Genomic DNA, 21,934 nt, shown 5'->3' on the forward strand with positions numbered 1-21,934 from the left:
GTTGAATTTCAAAATAAAACTGCCATGATACATGAGACAAATGGAAAGCTAATTAGAAAAGGTGATCAAACTAGAAGTAATTTGGTATATCTAGGTGTAGAGAATGCTACTTGTCTTATTACAAAATTTGATGATGTATGTGTTAGAAATATTCAGTATAAGATAGGTTATTGAGAGGGGAGGGGTGAATTAGTAACTTATAAAACTTTCAAATACTTCAGCATAAAAGCCATTCACCATTCATTCATCTAATCTACTGCATAACTGAAAGAACAAACATTCATTGTACATGTACATAGAGATTTGGTGACCCAGAAACCTTCCAAATAGAAAGTAAAATTGGGGTGGGGATAATACCCACTAAACTTAAATACTGTAGTATAAAGTTGGTCAGTTAAGGCTTACAATGATCACTTCTGATGATCTACCCTGTTAGGAGCAAGTAGGACTGCTAGATCCACCTTGTTAGAGGATTTACAAACATACACTGAAGTATGCACTCTGTTAGGAGATTTACAAAAGACTGTTAAGTCTACCCTGTTAAAGGATTTATAAATTGATTCACCTATTAGGATGAAGTAGTGGATCTTCTTGTAATCTGTTGATAAGATCCCTTTTACATTGATCACCTGATGTGATAGATATATCTTTTCTGCTCCTATGTTGACCTTGCTAAATCCCTTTCTCTCTGCTGCTAATTTGCTTTCACTTTTCTCAAAATATAGCAATACCTTTTTACATGCGAACCTTACTCTCATTTTTTTTTTATACACCATATATCTTACAAAATGATATCATACATTACATATATACCATTCATTATTTACAACTGCAAGGTCGGCCAAAATATAAGTGAACAAAACATTACTGAGTCGGCCAGATAGTAGAAAACTTGGGTTCACTGAACTGACTCGGTGACCTTCTGATACTTGGCATCCACTACATTACTCGACATCATCATGCACTTGGTAGAAGTGAAGGCTTAGTCCATACTAATCACCTGATGTAGTTCTGAACTCGGTAGCCATAGGTGACTCAGTAGATGTATTATTACTTGGTAGAAACTATCTTCTTCATTTACCTTGGTTCACTCAATAAATACTACTTTCTTTCGTTTACCTTTTTCACTCAGTAAACACTGCTGAACTTCCCATTCACTCAGTATCCTCTGGAATGCTAGGTGTGAACTATTTACCTGTTGAACTTATAAGGTAACTGCTAAATGCTCAGTGTGAATTGTAGACTAAGTGATGAGCTCGATAATCATTCAGAATCGATAAGTGTTTGAACTAATGACAAATATATCATAATTCCAACAGTATGGCTTTGGCATAAGAGATTATGTCATGTTAATTTTGATAATTTGGTTAGTATCAGTAACATGAAAAGAGGTAGAGATTTTCCTAAGTTGAAAAAACCTGATAATATAATATGCAAACAATGTGAGCTAGGCAAAATGACAAAGTCAAGCTTTAAGAGTAAAGCTTATACCTCTAAGGAAATACTAGAAATTTTTCATACTGACTTGTGTGGACCTATTGAAGTGCAAAGCTATAGATGAGATAAGCACATAATACTATTTTTTGATGATTACTCTAGGATGATGATAATCATGTTTCTAAAACAAAAATCTGTTGCTTTTAAAATTTTCAAGTGGTACTTGGCAAGAGTTGAAAAAGAAATAGGTAAAAGTGTTAAATGCTTGCGATCAAAAAGAGGAGGAGAATTCACTTCAAATGAGTTTGAGATGTTCTATAATGATAGAGGAATAAAAAGACAAACATCTGCACCTAGGACCACTCCACAAAATGAAATTGTTGAAAGAAGAAATAGGTCTATAATGGACTATGCTAGAACACTTATGATGGAGAAGAATGTTGCTCTAAAATATTGGAGAGAAGCTATAAGTATTATTGGATATACCTTGAACCATGTGCAAGTCAAGAAAGAAGTACATGAGGCTGAACCTATAAAAGAACTAGAAGAATAAAAATCTTTTGTATACTTCTATGAAGGAATGTCTACTAAAGAAGATGCTACAAATCAAGTTGCAAACCAATAACAAGTCTTAGTAAGTGCTGAGTCAAAACCTATGAATGTCGAGTTGCATTCAAGAACTGAGCTATATTTAGATGCCAAGTTGTAGAATGAAGAAAATGCACATTCTGATTCTAAGATTAGTATACATGAAAGAGATGCTGAGATAACTAATAGAGATGTGCAAAGTGACTCTTAAGTTGAGAGATAAAATGAAGTTACAAGAGCTAAGCCAACATTGTCTAAATATGTCAAAAGACATCATCCTACTAATCAAATCATTGGAAACAAATATGTAAGGCCAATGAAAAGAAATAGATTGAGAAGTGAATCATGTTTGTTAAGCATGAAGGAACATATGATAGTAAAAGATGCATTAAAATATCATGACTAGTACAAGGCTATGGAAGAAGCAATTTAGTAGATAGAGAAGAACAAAACATGGATTCTAGCTCTTAGACCAGAAGACAAGAATGTGATTGGCATCAAAGGGGTATTTAGAAACAAGCTAGATGAGAATGTTGAAGTGACAAGGAAAAAAGAAAGATTAGTTTGCAAAGGATATGCACAAGAAGAAGGAATTGACTATGGTGAGACATTTGCCCCTATTGTAAAAATGGAAGGAGTGAGAATTCTACTTGCATATGCTACATACAAAGGTTTCAAAGTTTATTAGATGGATGTTAAATCTACATTTCTAAATGGCATACTAGAAGAGGAAGTCTACATAGAATAGTCAAAATGATTTGTTGATGAAAATAATAAAAAAATGGTATGTAGACTACACAAATCCCTATATGGATTGAAGCAAGCACCAAGAGCATGGTATAAGAGACTTCATACTTATCTTGTAAAGACTAAATTTGAAAGAATTGATGATAACAATAATCTATACATGAAGATAGATAAGGAAAAAGATATACTGTTATTTGAAATATTTGTTGATGATATCATATTTGGAGGACAAGATGCTTTGTGTAAGGATTTTGCAAATCAAATGAAGCAAGAATTTGAAATGTCCATGTTTGGATAGATCAAATTCTTTGTGGAATTACAAGTATACCATATGTCATATGATATATATATCACTTAGTCAAAATATGTTAAAGAGATATTAAAGACATTTGGACTAGAGGATTCCAAACCTGTAAGTACACATATGGTGATAGGACACATGTTGTCAAAGAATGATGATTCAGTTAAGGTAAATCAAACATTATAAAGATCCATGATTAAAAAATTGTAGTATGTAGTACATAATAGACCTAATATTGCATTAGCTATGGGGATAGTTGCAAAATTCTTTGCTAATCCAAAAGAGAATCTTGATGGTTGTGAAAAGAATAATGAGATACTTGAAAGGAACATAAGAGTTTGGTTTATACTACAAGAAGAATGAAAAGTTTGAACTGACAGCATGCATTAATGCTGATTAGGCTAGAAACATTGATGAAAAAAAGAGCACCACTAGAGGAGCATTCTTCTTAGGAAAAAGACTAGTTACATGGATTAGTAAGAAGTAGAGTTATACTTCCCAAACTACTACTGAAGCAATATATGTTGTTGCTGCTATCAATTGCATAAACATTGTATGGATCAAACAAATACTTAATGGAATGAAGGAAGAAATCAAGGAACCAATTATACTTTATTGTGATAATACAAGTGCTATCAATATATCAACCAATCCAATAATGCATACAAAGACAAAGCACATTGTAATCAAGTATCACTATGTAAGAGAGCCAGTTCAAGATAAAGAGGTGAAGATGGAATATGTTAACACAAAGGAGCAAATTGTTGATATCTTCACAAAATCATTACCTAAGGATGCTTATGAGTATCTAAGAGGTAAACTAGGGGTGATACCCCTATCAAAGGCTATGTAAGAGACAAAGGGAGTTCCCTACATCAAAAAAATTGATGTTCATTTAATGAAAATGGATGCAGTGGATCTTACTTTAGGAACTGCCTAACATAATCACAAAATTGGAACTACAAATCAATCACAAGCAATGTGATAGAGGGAAAAAATCAAGAACCTACAAAATCTTATATCTGCATATATTAAAGATGTCAAGTGTTTGGTCTATGTCTTTGGCATTGTTGTCAAAGAGGGAGAAATAGCATAAACTAATCAAAAGATTAGAGAGGGAGAAAGCAATTAGAGAAAGGATTAGAACAAAGAGCAAGACATTAATCAGAGAATTAGAAGGATCATTATCAAAGGGAGATATTCTGCTAATAAATTTAGTAGGAAAGAGAGGCATAAGAAGGAAATTAGAGGGAGTTATATTTTGTAACCTAATCAGAAGATAAAAATTGTTGATAGAGGGAGAAATTTCAATACAAGTTTTCTTTTTGGTATTGTCTTACTATTTTAACCTAGTTAGTTTGGTTGAACAAGATGTTCATCATTTGATTGACTTGGTTGATTAGTTTGGTTTGCCATTAATGCCAAAGAGGGAGATTGTTAATATCTCATTGAAAAGATCATTTGAGAAGAGTATTGTTAAGAAGTAGAATGTTGAAGAAAACTATGTGTTTCAATCATTGTTTTATCACTGATGTCAAACCTACTATTTTTTGGTAAGACAATTGCTTATATGTTTCAAGTACTATCACTTAGTTGATTGATGAGGAGGATTTGATCAATAAGATGTAACAAAAGCACCTAGAGGAAAGGTTGAGTTATGATTATGTAATGAAGAACAAAGATCCGTTAAGATAGTGATGACATGATGTATTGATGATCTACTTAAGTTTACAAAATGGCTGGCTACACTTAGAAAGTTTAGAAGAACAAGTTAAACAAATTTTATCTATGAAGCTTGACTGAGTGGATAGTAGGTGCCAAGAAAAGTTAGTACAAGCCAAGCAGAAAGTCAATTGGACCTGAGTGAAAGAAAATTCTAGTGGATGCCGAGAAAGACACTAGATGTTAAGTGAAGTTTAGTTGATGCCAAGCACTAGTAAAATCCATTTGATGCTGAGTGATTTTATAGTTGATGTTGAGTGATGCAGTATGTGTTAAGCATCAAAGAATTGATAATGCCGAGCTACTACATTATGAAAAAGATCAAAGATTCACCAAATAAAAGCCAACAAGTTTGTTTTCTTGAAACTTGTGAACTTGGAGGAAGATAAGATTGATGAGCTAGTGGCATAGAATTTTATGTAAACCATTTTGGAGATGATGGATAATGAGTGGGAAAATATTCTAATTCCTTTATATAGGAATGCTTGGTCATGAAGCAAAAGAGTTAGAGAGATTGGTGTTAGGTGTAAGAACCAAAGGAGGAGAAGGAATTAAGGGTTTTACTTCATCAAGTGACCTAAGAGAAGTGTTTGCAATGGCCTACTAAACAAGAAGGCTTAAGGAGATGAATGCTTGAAGGGTGAACAAGCTATCAAAGCTACAAAGAATGAAAGCCAAGCAGAATTGAGGACTAAACAAAGATTTGTAATTTGCAAGTGAAGTTGTAAGTTATATCAAATCAAAGCTTTACTTTTACTCTCTAACAATTGTATCAATCTAGGGTAAATCCTTTGGATTAAGGTTGACTTAACTGTCATTAGAAAAATCCTTTAATAGGGTGGGATTCCAAGTGAATTTCTTAAAGTCATCTAACAAGGCTCACTTTTAATAGGGTGATTGAAATCCCTTAACCGAGTCACATTTAACAATGTGTGTTGTAACCTTTAATAGGGTTGACCTTTCACAGGGCATCACTTTAGAAGAGTGAAAAAGGACTAGCATGTTACTGGTGGTTTTTCTCAAATTGGGTTTCCATGTTAAACCATTGTGTCAAATGTGTTAATGAATGTGTTGTGTTTCATGATTTAGATTTCTACAAGTTGATTTGACAGTAACATATAAGTTTTAATAGATACACAATGAATGCATGCATGGGTATGAATGTTTTATCGATTTACTAAATTGTGAAAAAGGTTTTATTTTGTACATCTAGACCTTGAATAATTGATTCACCCCCCCTCTCAGTAATTCTAAAGAATTCCAATAGTAAATGTATATATGTGTATATATACATGCATACACACATATGTGTGTGTCTATGAATGTATATATATATATACAGAGAGATCTTGGTACAACAAAAAAATTGATCCAACTACATAAATATTCCATAATCTAAATAAATAAAAAACAAAACTCACTCAACCCATGCTAAGTGACTTACCTCAAGAACCTACACTAAAATAATGCAGACTAGGAAAAATGGGTAGAGTTTGCAAGAAATTTTACAAAAACATATCACAGTAGATACTTTTAGAAAGAAATAAGCCAAAACTTAGTTAAATTAGTCTAGTTGTTGATTAGCTAGGTTGATTACAAATTCCTGTAGAATGGTCATCATATTAGGTACAATAAAATGAATAATTAGTTGTTTCCAGCTAGTAGTATCAAATGCAATTTTTCAAGGTGATAAAATTGCATATGTAGATGTATGTATGTATATATGTATGTGTATATGTATGTATGTATGTATATATGTATGTGTATATATGTGTATTTATGTATGTATGTATATACATATATATATGTATGTATGTATATATATACAAAGAGATCTTGTGGATTGTGGAGATCTAAGATTTTTTTGCCGTGCACTTGTGATTGTTGCATTTCTTTGTCATGCCCTTGTGATCTCTATATATGTATGTATGTATATACATATATATAGATATGTATATGTATATACATATATACATACACACACACATGTGTGTGTGTGTTTATGTATGTATACATGCATATATACAGAGATCTCTTTGTATATATACATACATACATACATAAACACACACACATATGTGTGTATTTATGTATATACACACACATATATATAAAGAGGAGCTTCTCTATATATACATACATAAATACATAAACACACACACACATAGATGTGTGTGTGTGTGTATATATACACATGCATATACATAAAGAGAATCTTCTTTAATCACCTACTAGGGGGAATATAAAGAGATACATGTATAAAAGGAAAATAAAAGAACATTTACATAGGTGTCTCTTCTCCCCTCAAAGAAAATCATAGAGCAAGAGAAAATATATCACAAGGACATGATACATTAATGAAATTGTAGAATAAGGGCACAAAGATCACAAGGGCATGACAATGAAATGCAGAGATCACAAGGGCAAGGCAATGAAATATAATATCACAAGGGTATCAAAACAAAATCCTAGATCTCCACTGATCTCCACCAAGGGAATAGAAATGAAATGCAGAGATCATAGGGGCATGACAATGAAATTAAATGATCACAAGGGCATGACAAAGAAATATCTACCAACATTTAGAGCTCTCTAGCCTCTTTCACACACAACTCTCCACAATCGATCCAAACAAATGCGGAATAATTTTTGTCATTTTTTTTTTTTTCTAATACTCACTTGGGCGTCAAAATTTTGATGCAAACATAAGTATTGTGATGATTTCAAGGATAATTACAAAAAAAAATGAGAATCCACAAATTATCCTGCCATCACAAATCACCTTTGAAATTTGACCCCAAATTTTGTAGTGAGAACTTAAGTGTTTTTAAGACTTTCTATTTGAAGATAGAAAAACTCATGGTTTAGGTTCCTCCTATTGAAAAAAAATTATTTGATCTTATGATAAAGAGAAAAGTGAGAAGAAAGAAAATTTCTAATTAGATGAAGGCTTGTAACAAGTATAATTCATTTGATCCTAGTAGTTGTAGTAGCAAGAGAAGAGCTGATGTTTCTAATGATATAGTTGGTTGTAGCAGTAAGTTTGGACAAACTTCTAAGATGGTTGATGAAGAGGATTTGTGGATTAAGAATGTAGATGGGATTTATGTTTTGAATTTCTTCAAATGTTAATAAGTCCTTATGGAACACCTTGTTTTTGAAACCTTGGGTGTCTAATGTAGGTGCATCCTTGGGGTATTGAAAATCTTGCATCCTTGGGATATATGCCTTAAGCCCTACTTATAGTATCCCATTAGCAGAGTCATAGATTCATGGCTCACTTTGATCAAGATTCCTCTTCTCCTCTCTTTAGAAACCTTAGTGATCCTATGGTTTTTCATGACCCTAATCCCTCTATGTAGCACGACTATTCTCATTCATCTCATGATGGGGATGAGGGTTTAAGGGTTCCTCCTAAACAAGTTCATAAGATTGCTATTGAGATTGGTATAATGCATGATTGATTTCTTCAAGAGAATCAAAATACTGATACTATGGTTGCTTTTGATGCTCTTAAGAAAGTGATATGTAATGATGGACATGGATCTTTTGTGTGGTATTACTCACCTTGTCCACACTCAAATTAAACCTTTAGCTCAAGCTGCATATGAAATAGGAATAGCTTCATGTATCACTGGTGTTGAACCTACCTTTTCTCTTTCCAAACCTATCTCTAGCATTCCTTATGTTGTTCCTATTGTGATTACTTATATTCAACCATTTGATCCTCCTATTAGTAGTCTTATTATTTCTTCTCTACCTATGAGTATTCCACCTACTTCATTTCCTATCTCACAACCTTCAGAAAAGAGTCTTCCTTACACTCATCCTAATCCTCCTACTATGGTTCCTAATATCCCACCTATAGCACCTTCTATTCTAGCTAATTTTTACACTCTTCCTAGTATGTTGAATGTGTAATTGCCACCTATTTCCTCTATTGATTCCACTGTCATTAGTATTGCTCAAATTGTTTCTTCCTTGCAACAAAAATTTGCTTCCCTTAATACAAGTTTAAAGTTCCTACATGTGATATAGATAGTCCTACAAAAAACTAATGCAGACTAGAAAAAATGAGAAAAGTTCGATGTAAATTTTACAAAAACATATCATATAGCATGATCAAATACAATTTTCCAAGGTGATAAAATTGCAAATGTAGATGTATGTATAAATGTATTTATGTATGTATGTGTATATGTATACATGTATGTATATATGTATATATGTATATATGTATGTATCTATATATGTATGTATGTGTATATTTATGTATCTATATGTATGTATATACATATATACACACATATGTGTGTATCTATGTATGTATGTGTGTATATATACATATATACAAAGATCTTGTGGATTGTGAAGATCACTAGAGATGTAGGATTTTATTTTCGTGCCCTTATGATCACTACATTTTGTTGTCATGCCATTGTGATCTCTGCATCTTGTTTTTGTGCCCTTGTGATCACTATATTTCATTGTCATGCCCTTGTGATCTCTATATATTTATGTATGAATGTATGTATGTATATACATATATACATAAATATATGTATATATATGTGTATATATATATACATAGACACATATATGTGTGTCTATGTATGTATGTATGTATGTATATAAACAAAGAGATCTTGGTACAAGAGAAAAATAATAAAATTCACTCAACACATAGCATGGCCACAGATGCAATGGCAATGCCTATTATTAAGTAGATTCCTCTTTTTCTCTCATTTTTTATGTGTTTATTTGACATGAACTATTATTTCTTAGGGGGCATTTTGTAATATTGGATTCATTTTATGTAGGAGGTGATGAGGATATTCCTAGATGTAACCATGTTAGATGTACGCGAATCACTATAGAATCATGATAAATTGCTCATGAGAAATAAAGATGGACTTCCCCTGAGAGTTGCAGGAGGTGATGAGGACATTCCAAGTACTTTAAAGATTGATCCTTTCTTAACTATTTTAGATATTAATGAGGAATTTAGATGTTAGGGGTGGAGGGGGGTGGGTGGGGCCAAATTAGCTTCCACTTTCATGTGGTTGGCCCTGATCAGTAGAGAATATTAAACTATTCTTGAGACCAAGTGAAGCTGAACATTAACTTATGACTATATGACAACTAACTGTGTGAATCTCTTGGTTTCAGGCAATCTAGAAGGAGGCCATAGTTTAATATGAAATCTCAATTCATATGCATATGACATCATGTGGAATTTAAAAATGCAACAAGTTTGCATTTTTGTTAGAGGTCTTTAATTAGGTATTTTAAGTTATAGATCATCATGAACATTGTAACTTTGACTCTTATATGCAAGGGTAATGTCCTTAGCATGCAAACAAATCAAGATGTTCTATGTGTTGGCTTGTTGAGGACATTCTCTTGGCCATATCAGCTAGAGTTCTAATGTTAATGATGGCTTATAATTTTAAAAACTTAATAGACCTATTAAATAAATGTAATTGTGCTACATTTTTTCAACTTCACCTAATGTCCATGCATATAGAACATTGTTTCATGTGCATTCTTGATTTAGAGTGGTAGAATCTTATTATGGATGTGATGGAAAGATGACACGCACTAGAAGATGGGAAAATGATGTCACTTTTGCAGGTCTAGTACCTTTTTTTTACTTTAAATATTGATCTTTTCTTAAAGATTTTAGATTTTAATAGGAAATTTAGATGTTGGGGAGGGGGCACAAATGAGCTTCCACCTTCACATAGTTGGTCCTAATTAGTAGAGAATATTAAATTATTCTTGAAACCAAGTGAAGCTCAACATTAACCTATGATTGGATGACAAGTAATTGTGTGAATCTCTTGGTTTTAGGAAATGTAGAAGGACACCATAGTTCAATATGGAATCTCAATTCATAAGAATATGACATTAGGAGGTGGAGCTGAAAAAATACAACAGGCTTGCATTTTTGTTAGAAGTTTTTAATTAGGTATTTTAAGTTATAAATCATCACAAATATTGTAACTTTGACTCTTATAGGCAAGGGAAATGTCCTTAGCATGCAAGAAAATCAAGAGTTTCTATGTGTTGGCTTGCTAAGGACATTTTCTATTCCATAGCAACTAGAGTTCTAATGTTCATGATGGTCTATAATTTTAAAAACTTAATAGACCTATTAAATAAATGTAAACATGGTGGGTTTTTTTAGCTCCGCCTGTTATACATGCATATAGAGTGTAACTACACATGTATTCTCAATTCAGAGTGGCATTCACAAGTTTATCAAATCAATGGTATGATGTCATTCACTTCTACAATTTTGCATTAGAAATTTTAGTAAATTTTAATGTGTTTTGTAGAGTTTTAATTGATAGTTTCATGATAAGTATGTGATATTCTTTGAATTGTGTCAAAATATGATATTGCTATTATAATTTATGTGTACTTTTTAAAGTCAAACTTATTGATTTATGATTTTTTTGTAGTGGACGAAGTATTCAAAAGAATGGCTTTCTATGGGATTGCCTCAAATTTAGTGATCTATTTGATCAGTAAACTACATGAGGGTAGAGTTGAATCTACTAAGGAAGATCATGAATGTTACATTTTTTTAATAAAATGAATGAAATTTAGATGTTAATGGGGAATTTAGATTTGGGGGGGGAGGGGGTGGGGCCAAATGAGCTTCCACCTTCATGTGGTTGGCCCTAATTATTAGAGAATATTAAACTATTCTTGAAACCAAGTGAGCCTCAAAATTAACCTATGATTGCATGACAACTAACAATGTGAATCTATTGGTTTCAAGCAATGCAGAAAGATGCCATAGCTCAACGTGTAATCTCAATTCATATGCATATGACATTAGGTGGAGCTGAAAAAATCAAATAGGTTTACATTTTTGTTAGAGGTCTTTAATTAGGTATTTTTAGGTACCATCATTTATATAAATTAAATCATGTAACAAAATACAGGCTTAATAGCATAGTGTCTCATTTATATTACATAGAAAATTATCATGTTAAGGAACACTATATATTTGTCAAAAAAAAATTCATTGCAACACATGGAAGTTCAAAAACTTACAATATTAACAACTATTTTGAGAATCTTGTGCATATGTGTGTTCTTTTGTTGCATAATCAATCCTTTGATTAGTTTCCTCAGTGTGTTACCTCAATATTGAGAGGCTTTCAGGTCTATCTTATTACAATTAATAATTTCCACAATGTTTTTAAAATCAAGTAATCTTATTGTTTCAAGAAAAATGTTCTTGAATCATTTTTATATTTTCTAACTCACCTAATTATGACTTGAGTTGTCACTATTTACCTCAAAGAGTATCAAATACAATCAGCCAAATATATCTCACTGAGACTAATTTTCATTCATTATGGATTACAACTAATGAGAAATCCTCATTGATGGTATATTTGGCTATTCTCAATGAAGTTTTTAATGGCCACAATCACGCTTGTGTAGAGAAAATAGATGCTAGGGAATAGACTTAACCACTATCTTGTAAGCTATCTCTATTCTCCAATTATATTTTTTCCATGACAATATATACTCCTACAACTAAAATTTGAAAGGACAATACAAGATTAATCGACAAAATGGAATCTTTATGTCTTATAACTAAAATTTGAGTTGTGCTTCTCTTTTCACTTTATTTGACATCAAAATAACAATTACACTTTTCTTTCTACATTTATATTTCAATTAATCTTAAAGTGTTATAATTTTTTTTTTTTCATTTTAAACCATCTAATTGAATTCCATTTACGCTTCACATTTATTGCATCATTGTCATTTAAATGCTACTGTAATTCAAATAGCTTTAAATTTTTGATAATAGAACCCTATACACAATTATATGTGAATAATAATCAAAATAGATTGATTTGATTAAAAAAAATTGCATCCACATAGATGCCACGGCTATAAAGGATAAAATGACATCAATTGGCACTTATATGACAAATGATTACAAATAACCATTTACAGATAATTGTAAGATGTTTCAAATCTCTATCCCTTGTATAAAATTTCTTATAATATTGAGGTTTGCATGTCTAAGTTGGTCATGTATCCTCTGGGATTGCTTCAAATGAATTTTCTCTCAAGATGATTAAAAGCTAAACACATGTTTGACTCCTTTTTCCTATGGTCTTCAAAAGAAAATGGGCACTCAAATCATGTTCATAGAACCAACTAGATTAAAAAAGGCATAATCCAATCATTAGTATACTTTCAAAAATATCATCTATAATATGGTTATATAAAAAAAAATTAGACTCCAATGTCCCATTGTATTTTGTATATAAAAAATCTACCCATTGAATTTATAGGTCGTCGATCTATTGCTGATCTTGACTACTGCAAAAAAAACTGATAATCCTCTTAGAAATAAAAGGACCTCATTGGACAAGAAACATTTTTTTAAAAAAAATTGGCTACCCATCACAATTGGAATGGCTTGTTCTGATGGATAGTCATCACTCCCACAACACAAATGTTGCATACTTGTCACACTTGCAACAAAAGACTAAAAGATTAAGTTGTCATAATTAGTCTACTATCACAATTGGGATGGCATGAAGATGAACTCTTTCCCTTTCCTTCTTCCAAGTTAAGATAGTTTTATCCATTGCAATTGTGATGGACACCCTTTTCATTACAATTTGCAATAAGAAAAGTTTGATGCCCATCTAATGGGAGCCAATTCATGGTATTGTCACTTGGGTGATGAGTGGCTATCACAATTGTGATAGCTTTTCATCGTAATCTAGGCCAAATGTAGTAGTTCCTCCTTGAATTCTATGTTAAACTTTCATGAGAAGCCTATCTTTGACCAATATGATGAAGATATGGATGTATACCATGCATGTGAGAAGCAACAAAAAGAGCCTAAACATAATCTTGAGATGAATTTTACTCCCCTAGAAGATTCTTATGATATCATCTTACAAATGCTCCTTGCTAATGAGCTCATCACATTTGCTAAGACTAGCTCATCTAGAAACCCATTCTTGGATATCTATTATGCTTATCATCGATATAATGAGCATAGCATTTTAGATTACATTGAGCTAAAACATAAAATCCAAGATCTTATTGATGATGGGATTGTTGATACCTCTAATGACTCATGTGATGAGGATATTTCTTTTGAGCAAGATCATTTTTATGAACCTATCTCTAGTGATGGTCTCTTTGACACCCCTACTTGTTCCAACACATGAACCTCTTAAAAATTCAATCTTTCCAACATGCCTCCATCAAATAAGTGTTGATCTCAGATTGGTTTTGACTAATGAGTGTCTACAAACTTAAGTCATTTACTTAGTTCATGCCAAACAAGTAGTACATGCCAAGAACATGTATATAATAGAGCATGCCGAGTGATTTAGGAGCCAAGCAAGAAGAACATGTCAAGTGATACAGATGCTAAGTCATAGTATAGAAAATAGTATATGTTGAGCATCGAAGACTTTAGATGTCAAGTAAGACAGCTTTTTCATAGTTTTTTATAATGGTACAAACAACTATGTAAACCATTTTAAAGCTAACTTAAAGATTAATTGATGGTATTTTGGAGATAAGAATGAATCTTAAGTTGGGATCCCTACAAATTGCATGTAGCCAACAGGTAAAGGAAAGGTTTAAGTGGCAAAATGGATGAATCACAATCGTTGATTCATACCTAACCCCAAGTCACCTTTTTCTTATTAACAAGGACAAACCCTAAATTTTCTAAGGTGTATGAAGGAGAGTATAGAGAAGTTTGAATGCACAAATCGAGCATTCATGGTGGCTAAGGAGTTATGATCTAAGATTGCATTGCATAATCAATTAAAGGAGAATAGAGGAAGAGAAGAGCATACAAAAAAGAGACATTTGATCAAGAAGGATCAAGAATACATCAATTTAGAGGTGATCTATTATCAACTAATCAAGTGCTAACTGTAAGATCATTGCTAATTCATTCTAGCAGGTGAATAGGTCAAATCTCTTTAAAAAGTAGTCCTAACATGTTTTATTGAAATCCTCTAACAAGGTGCTTACTTAATTGTGAGTTAAAGTCCTTTAGCAAGGCACACTTCTAATAGGGTGTTGAAATCCTTTAATAGGGTGAGACCTAATAGTCTTTGTAAGCCTTTAGTAGGGAAAACCTTTCATAGGGTAGATCATGTCTCATGATCAAAATATTTTAACCTTCATTGGATACACTTTATTATTGTAGTAGTGAAGATTTATGAGTGTCATCCCCACCCCAATTTTACCTTCTCATTGGAGGGTTTCTAGGTAATCATATTTGGTGTCATACATGTGTGAATATTTATATGTTTACATGATTTAGATGTACATGCTTTACATGGTATTTCAATTTACTTATTGAATATATGAGATGGATATGTGGTGAAAGTTTTTATGGGTCAAAGTTTAAACTATTGGTTCAAAGTATACAAGTTAGGAAAGATTATTGAGGATTAGGGAATTGAAATACAACTCATTCTACATCAACTGAATGTAGCAAGAGAAGAATAGAAATCTTTGAAGAGAAGAAAGGAAATTTCTATTGAGGAGAATGACACACAATACAAAGAGATGGATACTACTAAGATATTTGTAGATGGAGACTCAAATTAATTTGATGTATTAGTTACAAATATAATGGAAAATAATAGAGCCCAAACTGAGGAAATTAGAAATATCAAGTTAGAACAACAATCACAAGCCATACTACTATGTGAGATGATTGAATAGAAGAAGAAAGCCATGGAAGATAAAGCCATGATTGAGGAAGACAAAATAATTCTAGCTAATAGATTGGAAGAGAAATCATTAGAAATAACCAAGATTTCTAACATGCAATTGGATAATTTGAGTCAAATGATGAATGCCAACTATGAGTTGAATGTCAAGGACATTGAGATAACAAAATTGGAGTTGCAAAATGAGTAATTGAGCAATGACCTAAAAAGGGAAAAGGAATTTGCTAAAAGTTTCAATAAACCCAGTGAAGCCATCAAATACTTTGAGAAATTATTAAGATCCCATAGATCCAATAATGATAAATTTGGATTGGGATACACAAGTACTGAAGAAGGAGAGTCATTCAAAAATGTTGAAGAAAGGAGCAACAAAGGTAAGAACTCCAAACCTACTTGTCATAATTGTGGCAAGAAAGGACATACTGGTAATCTATGTAGGAGTAAGGCTACATTTTAGAATGTCAAGCATAAGAACATGGTTCACTATCATATGTGCAAAAAACAAGGTCATCAAGCACAAAAATCTAGAACTAGGACCTTGCACACTCAAAGATTTGAAGGATATTGCTAGAACTATCAGAAGTATGGACATAGAGTTTTTGAATGCAGATCAAAAACCCATGTGGTCATCAAATAGGAAAACAAAGGTAAGAAACAATGAAAACTCTTATAAATGGGATTATAATACAAGGTATAACTATCATTATTGTCAAGAATATGAACATGTTCCTGAGAATTGTATTAGGATGCATGTTAGAAGTGACTACAAATAGTGGTTGAGTCAAATCACATGTTTTAGCTATTTGAAGACTAGTCACATCAGTCAATATTGTCCAACAAGGTCACAAAGTTGTGAGTTTCATAAAGATAAAGGCAAGGCAGATGTTGAAAATGCCAAAAATGAAATCAACAAGACATGAAAGAAGAAAGATGATTGCAACACATCAAATGGAGAGGGGGTCACTTCACCCAATGGTCAAATGATCACACCTCATCAAACTTTGCAACCAAGAGGTATGTGGGACTAATATTCATAATTTATATCATACATTAGTTTCAAAAGGATTTAGTACTGAAAAGATTACAAAAGCATGAACAAAGATGCAAGATGTTATTGGGAATCAAAGAAAAATCTCTAAGTTTTTCATGTTGTTGCCGAGCACAAAAAGTTTCCTATATGTACTGAGTGAAATGCAAGAGGATTCCAAGCTAACAACCTAGTTAGTTGATGTTGAGCTTGTAATGGTTGTTGAGCAAATGTAATGCTAATGAATGTAGAGTGAGCCTGAAATTGGTTGATGTTGAGCTTACAGCTATGTAAGCACTCAACATTAACTATAGTGTTTCATAAGGGTATTTGATCAATTTTAACTCATTTTTCATCATTTCAAAATCTAGAAAGAGCAAGAAGAGAAAGAGGTGATTTGGAAATTCATCCAAAGTGATTGTAGAAGATTTGAGCAAAGATTCAAACACCATTTTTCAGATCTTGCAAAGTATTTATCAAGTGCTGAGCTATGCTATTTATACTTTCATAAACCCTAGTTTCACATAATGGCATCTAGTTCAAAGAATGTTGACGGTAAGGAGGTTTTGAATGTTTAACTGGTTAGTAATGAGGTTAAACAACCAATATTCAAAGCCATTCCTGACATTGCCTACAAACAAGACCCCCTGATGCATTATCCATGATACCACAAAATGTTTTAATGGTTTAAGATGTAAGGAAAGTTTACCACTAAAAAATTAGAAGTATAGGAGATGTGGAGATTAGGAAAACATATCAAAAACTTTGTGAGAATGGTGTACAAAGGGAAGAATACAAAATTGTAGAAAAGAAAGGGTTAAATCAAGCCCTAGATTCTGTGAATATGTTCAAAACAAAATGGATTAGGATTGTGTTAACCATAATTCATGATAGTTCATTTTGGTTAGATAATGGACCTATCAAGATAACCAAAAGGATAATACATAGGGTTACAAGATATCCAACCCTAAATTGGCCTAAGACACTAAGGAGTGATTCAAAAGAGGTTATTGAGAAGAATACAAGAGCCATGTGGAATAAGAGAGGCATGCCAATTGCCACCATTATAGATCCTTTATTAGACTTTGCAGTAAGGGTTCACTAGTAAAATTGGACTCAAATTTTGATGAATGTTGGTCAAAATTTCAGCCCAAGTTTTGGTCAAAATTTTGACCAAGTAGTTGGTGGTAATTTTTCTCGTTGAAATTTTGACCAACTTGTAGGTGGTCAAAATTTTGACGAATACATTTATCAATTTTTTTTTTCCTTTGCCAACTTTGATTTGTCATTTTTGGTCAAAATTTTGACCAATTCTTGGTGGAAAAGTTTCAACAATTGGTCAAAATTTTGACCAATTCTTTGTCAAATTTTTTGAAGAATTGGTGGAAATTTTGACCAATTCTTGGTAGAAAAATTTCAAGAATTGGTGGAAATTTCCACCAATTCTTTGTTGAAAACTTTCAAGAATTGTTGGAAACTTTTACCAATTCTTTGTAGAAAATTTTCAAGAATTGGTGGTAATTTCCACCAATTCTTTGTTGAAAAATTTCAAGAATTGATGGAAATTTCCCCCAATTCTTGGTAGAAAACTATCAATAATTGGTCAAAATTTCCACCAATTATTGGTCAAAAACTTTCAAAAATTGGTGGAAATTTTGACCAAACTAAGTTTTAAAAAAAAAATAAGAGCAGGTGAATCCCCCAACAAATGCCTAGTAATGCTTCTAAAGTGATCTTGTTGGCATGAATGAAGCATCAAAATTCATAGAAGAAATCAAGGAAGTATTTAAATATATGATAACTTGAATTAACTTGAATTAACTTGGATCTGAGAGAGTCTAGTTGAATTAACTTGGAACACTAAACATCAAATATCATACAAGTCACTACCCATAGCTATGTTTTTATATAAAAAATATCTCCATGATGATGGCTTTTATTTCACTTGCCACAAAACATAGTGTATAGGGACATCCAACAAGCCTCCATGTAAAAAAGACAAATTATCTAAGAACTAGAAATGATCAAATTAGAGCTCCTATTGAAAACAATGGTTGAAAGCTATTTTTTCCCACAAAAATTATCATTAACAACTAATAGAGTGGAAAAAGATACCTCTAATGTATGATTTGTAATTGCACCACTTGATGTAACAAGAATTGTGGGAATTATAAAGAAAGAAATGAACACATAAAACATATTTGATTCCAAAAAATATTAGGAACCATCTCATTACTATCTCAGTATTCCCACCAAAACAACATAACATGACCTTTCCATACTTGTGGATGAGCAAATGCAGCTTCAATTTTTTTTGCAATCTCGATAGGAAGATCATAAGTTGCACATCCTTGAGAGTATACCACAACTTCCTCCAAAGGTGGAATAAAGTCACAATTTCTTACAAATTAAATAGTTGATACAAAGTCTAGAACACATACATTTGTATATATGCCTACAACTAATACCTGGATTGATAAATGCCACTAGCATAACAATAAAAACCAAAGGAAAAATGTATATGCAAAGCTTAAAAGATGCCTAAAACAATAATCAAGAAAAGAAAGGAAGAAGAGGCCAGATTTCAAAATTTCTTTTAAAATTTTCATATCATCAAAAGAATTTTAAAAAACCTTTGGACTACTCCACATTACCATTTTTTTCATATTTATTACGAATGGCATAGCAAGTAACCAGTGACAATTCTATGGAAAATTGGGGATTCACATCCTCAAAGTTGCCTTAGTTGCCCCCTAAAAGCCCACTATTTATGGGTTCTAGTGGTCAAGATAACAATAATATGTATATGGACTAGCAAAATTTCTCTTTCTAGGGGTATAGCTTGAAACGTTAGTGCACATCTTTAGTAGGCTATCTCTCACAATGCCAGTTGTCATGGATAGACGATCTGCTAGACATGCCTTCTAATATACTAGCAAAGAAGGGTGCCCATCATAGATGATCAAAAAGTGATTCACTTGAATTTCTAGAAGCCCCCACAAATTCTAATCTAATAGAGGACATTTTAGAGGAAGATGAGTTTGATTACAGAAGTGCAACATCTATACCTTCCAAAGGATATTAGGAGTTTAATAGAATGGATGAGGAGAAACTTATGTCCATGTTTAATGATGTTGAGCCTTTCAACAAAACTTAGTCAAACTAATATTCTAATCCTCCTAATCATTAGACATTTTCTTTGGATAATAGATGTTTAGATAGATATGCAACCTCTAAGAATCCCTCAACTCCATATAATTATAATAACATTAAATTAGCCTTTAGTGGAAGAGAAAGTAATTATTTTATTTGGCTAGTTCAAAAGTGAGCCAGAAGTTCAAATTGTAACAAAAGTGAGCAACCACTCTAGACTGCCAACACTAAAATACCAGACTAAAATACACTCATCATTGTCAACAATGGAACTTGATGCAAACATTGATCCAAAATGGGTCAAAAGGTAAGCCTTCCATTATTTACATCTTAGATATTGAGCCCTGAAATATGAATTCTTAGAATCACTTGAATGGTATGAATCTATAGGTGTCTTGTTATTGGGTTCCCCCTTCCTGTTGTTATAATTTTTTTCTTATTTTCCAAAATTCTAGCAAATAGACAATCTACACAAAGATCTAGAGTAAGAAAGCTTTAGTATATTTTAGAACTTGAAAGAAGTGTTAATGCATTGGAGGTTTGTTATGCATATTGTTGGCAATGCATTACGTGAAATTCTATTTGGATTTCAAGAGGAGATGACCAGTGTCTTATTTTATTTTATTTTTTCTCAAAACTTTTTGTGATATGAATGTAGACAGAAGTATCAACACTTTTTCCTGGAGTGACATTTTTGGATCATCAAAGAGTTATTTTGAATGTTGACAACAATACTTTGAAGTAAACAATTGTTGCTCTTACACAAGACAAAATTTTCAAGGATGGTAAGTTGTAGTCCCTATGGCATGAGACTAAAGTGAAATGATTTTTATGGTCACTACCACTAATGTTTAAACTATAGATTGTAGATTAAACATTAGATAACAACTTTTGTGGCTATTTATTAAAAAAAAAAAGATAAATTAATAGATAGAATCATAGATACCTATACTTTCCTAGAATGGTTGGATAGCAAAGAAGATGCATGGAAGCTTGGAGGTGGATAGGTGCCCTGTGGGTCCCACCAAGATGTCAGTCATAGGCACCTAAATGTAGGTAGATGCCTGTTTCAAGCTTTGGCATCTAGGTGGTATCCATAGGGCACCCAGAAGCTGATTAAAAATTAGATAACAACTTTTGTGGCTATTTATTAAAAAAAAAGAAAAATTAATAGATAAAATCATAGATAGCTATACTTTCCTGGAATGGCTAGATAGCAAAGAAGATGCATGGAAGCTTGGAGGTGGATAGGTGCCCTGTGCGTCCCACCAGGATGTCATTCATAGGCACCTAAATGTACGCAAATGCCTGTTTCAAGCTCTGGCATCTAGGTGGTATCCATAGGGAGCCTAGAAGCTTCCATCAACATCCACATAGAAAAAGTAACTTTTGAAATTGGCATTACACTATGGTCTATGTTAGAAGAAATATGTGTTCTCTTGTGTCATTTATTTTGTACTAGCCTTTTTAAAAAAATAAATGAGATGTGACAAATGTTGAATCATTTATTTTAGTTGTTTGATCAAAATTATAATTAACACAAAGTGTAAACCTGGCTCTCCATTAACAACCATATTTATAATTGGCTAGTCCCTCTACCTTACCAATACTATGAATAGATTTGGACTTTTTATTTATGATGAGCTTCTTTTGAGGGATCTCCAACTATTTGTTGACCTTTATATTTTAATAAATTTTTTTGCATACTAATTTTCCTCAAGGCATTTTTGATTTTGTAGTTTGGAGTCTAGAACTTGTGTGGATATTTGTGCTTATGAAGTCTAAAAGTAAGTTGAGTGTGTGCATCTAAAATAGGGGGAATGGTTAGATGATGTTTCCACATGGGTATAGGTTAGAATAGTTGGAGTAATAGCGGCCACTTTCATGTTTAGAACATATGTCAAGGCCCTACCTATTTCACCAATTTCACAATGGGCATCAACTAGATAGTTATACAAGTTTTGCATCCTTTGGCATGGAGTTCTCTGTTCATAAAACTCTGTATCTACTAAGAAAAGTTAAATGTATTTGTGACTGCATTGTTGTCTCCCTTTGTTATAGAACACAACAAATAGTGAGAAATGATGCAAATAAGCTTACAAATAGCCATTCCATGCCACATTTTGTTGTAGTAACTGTGCAACTAAGGATTTTTTATTTCCCTTATTTAAATTGATAATGCAACTGTACTTTAAGGGT

The 21,934-nt window shown here is 32.3% G+C and overlaps 1 pseudogene; it reads left to right on the top strand.

Annotated features, from left to right (window-relative positions):
• The first annotated feature begins 19,259 nt into the window (after positions 1–19,259).
• LOC149572975 (basic leucine zipper 2-like) lies at positions 19,260–20,531 on the top strand (annotated as a pseudogene).
• Positions 20,532–21,934: the final 1,403 nt, after the last annotated feature.

This window comes from Cupressus sempervirens, chromosome 2 (genome assembly GCF_028749045.1).
Source record: "Cupressus sempervirens isolate cs-2001-9-10 chromosome 2, ASM2874904v1, whole genome shotgun sequence".
In the NCBI taxonomy this organism is placed as follows: Eukaryota; Viridiplantae; Streptophyta; class Pinopsida; order Cupressales; family Cupressaceae; genus Cupressus; species Cupressus sempervirens.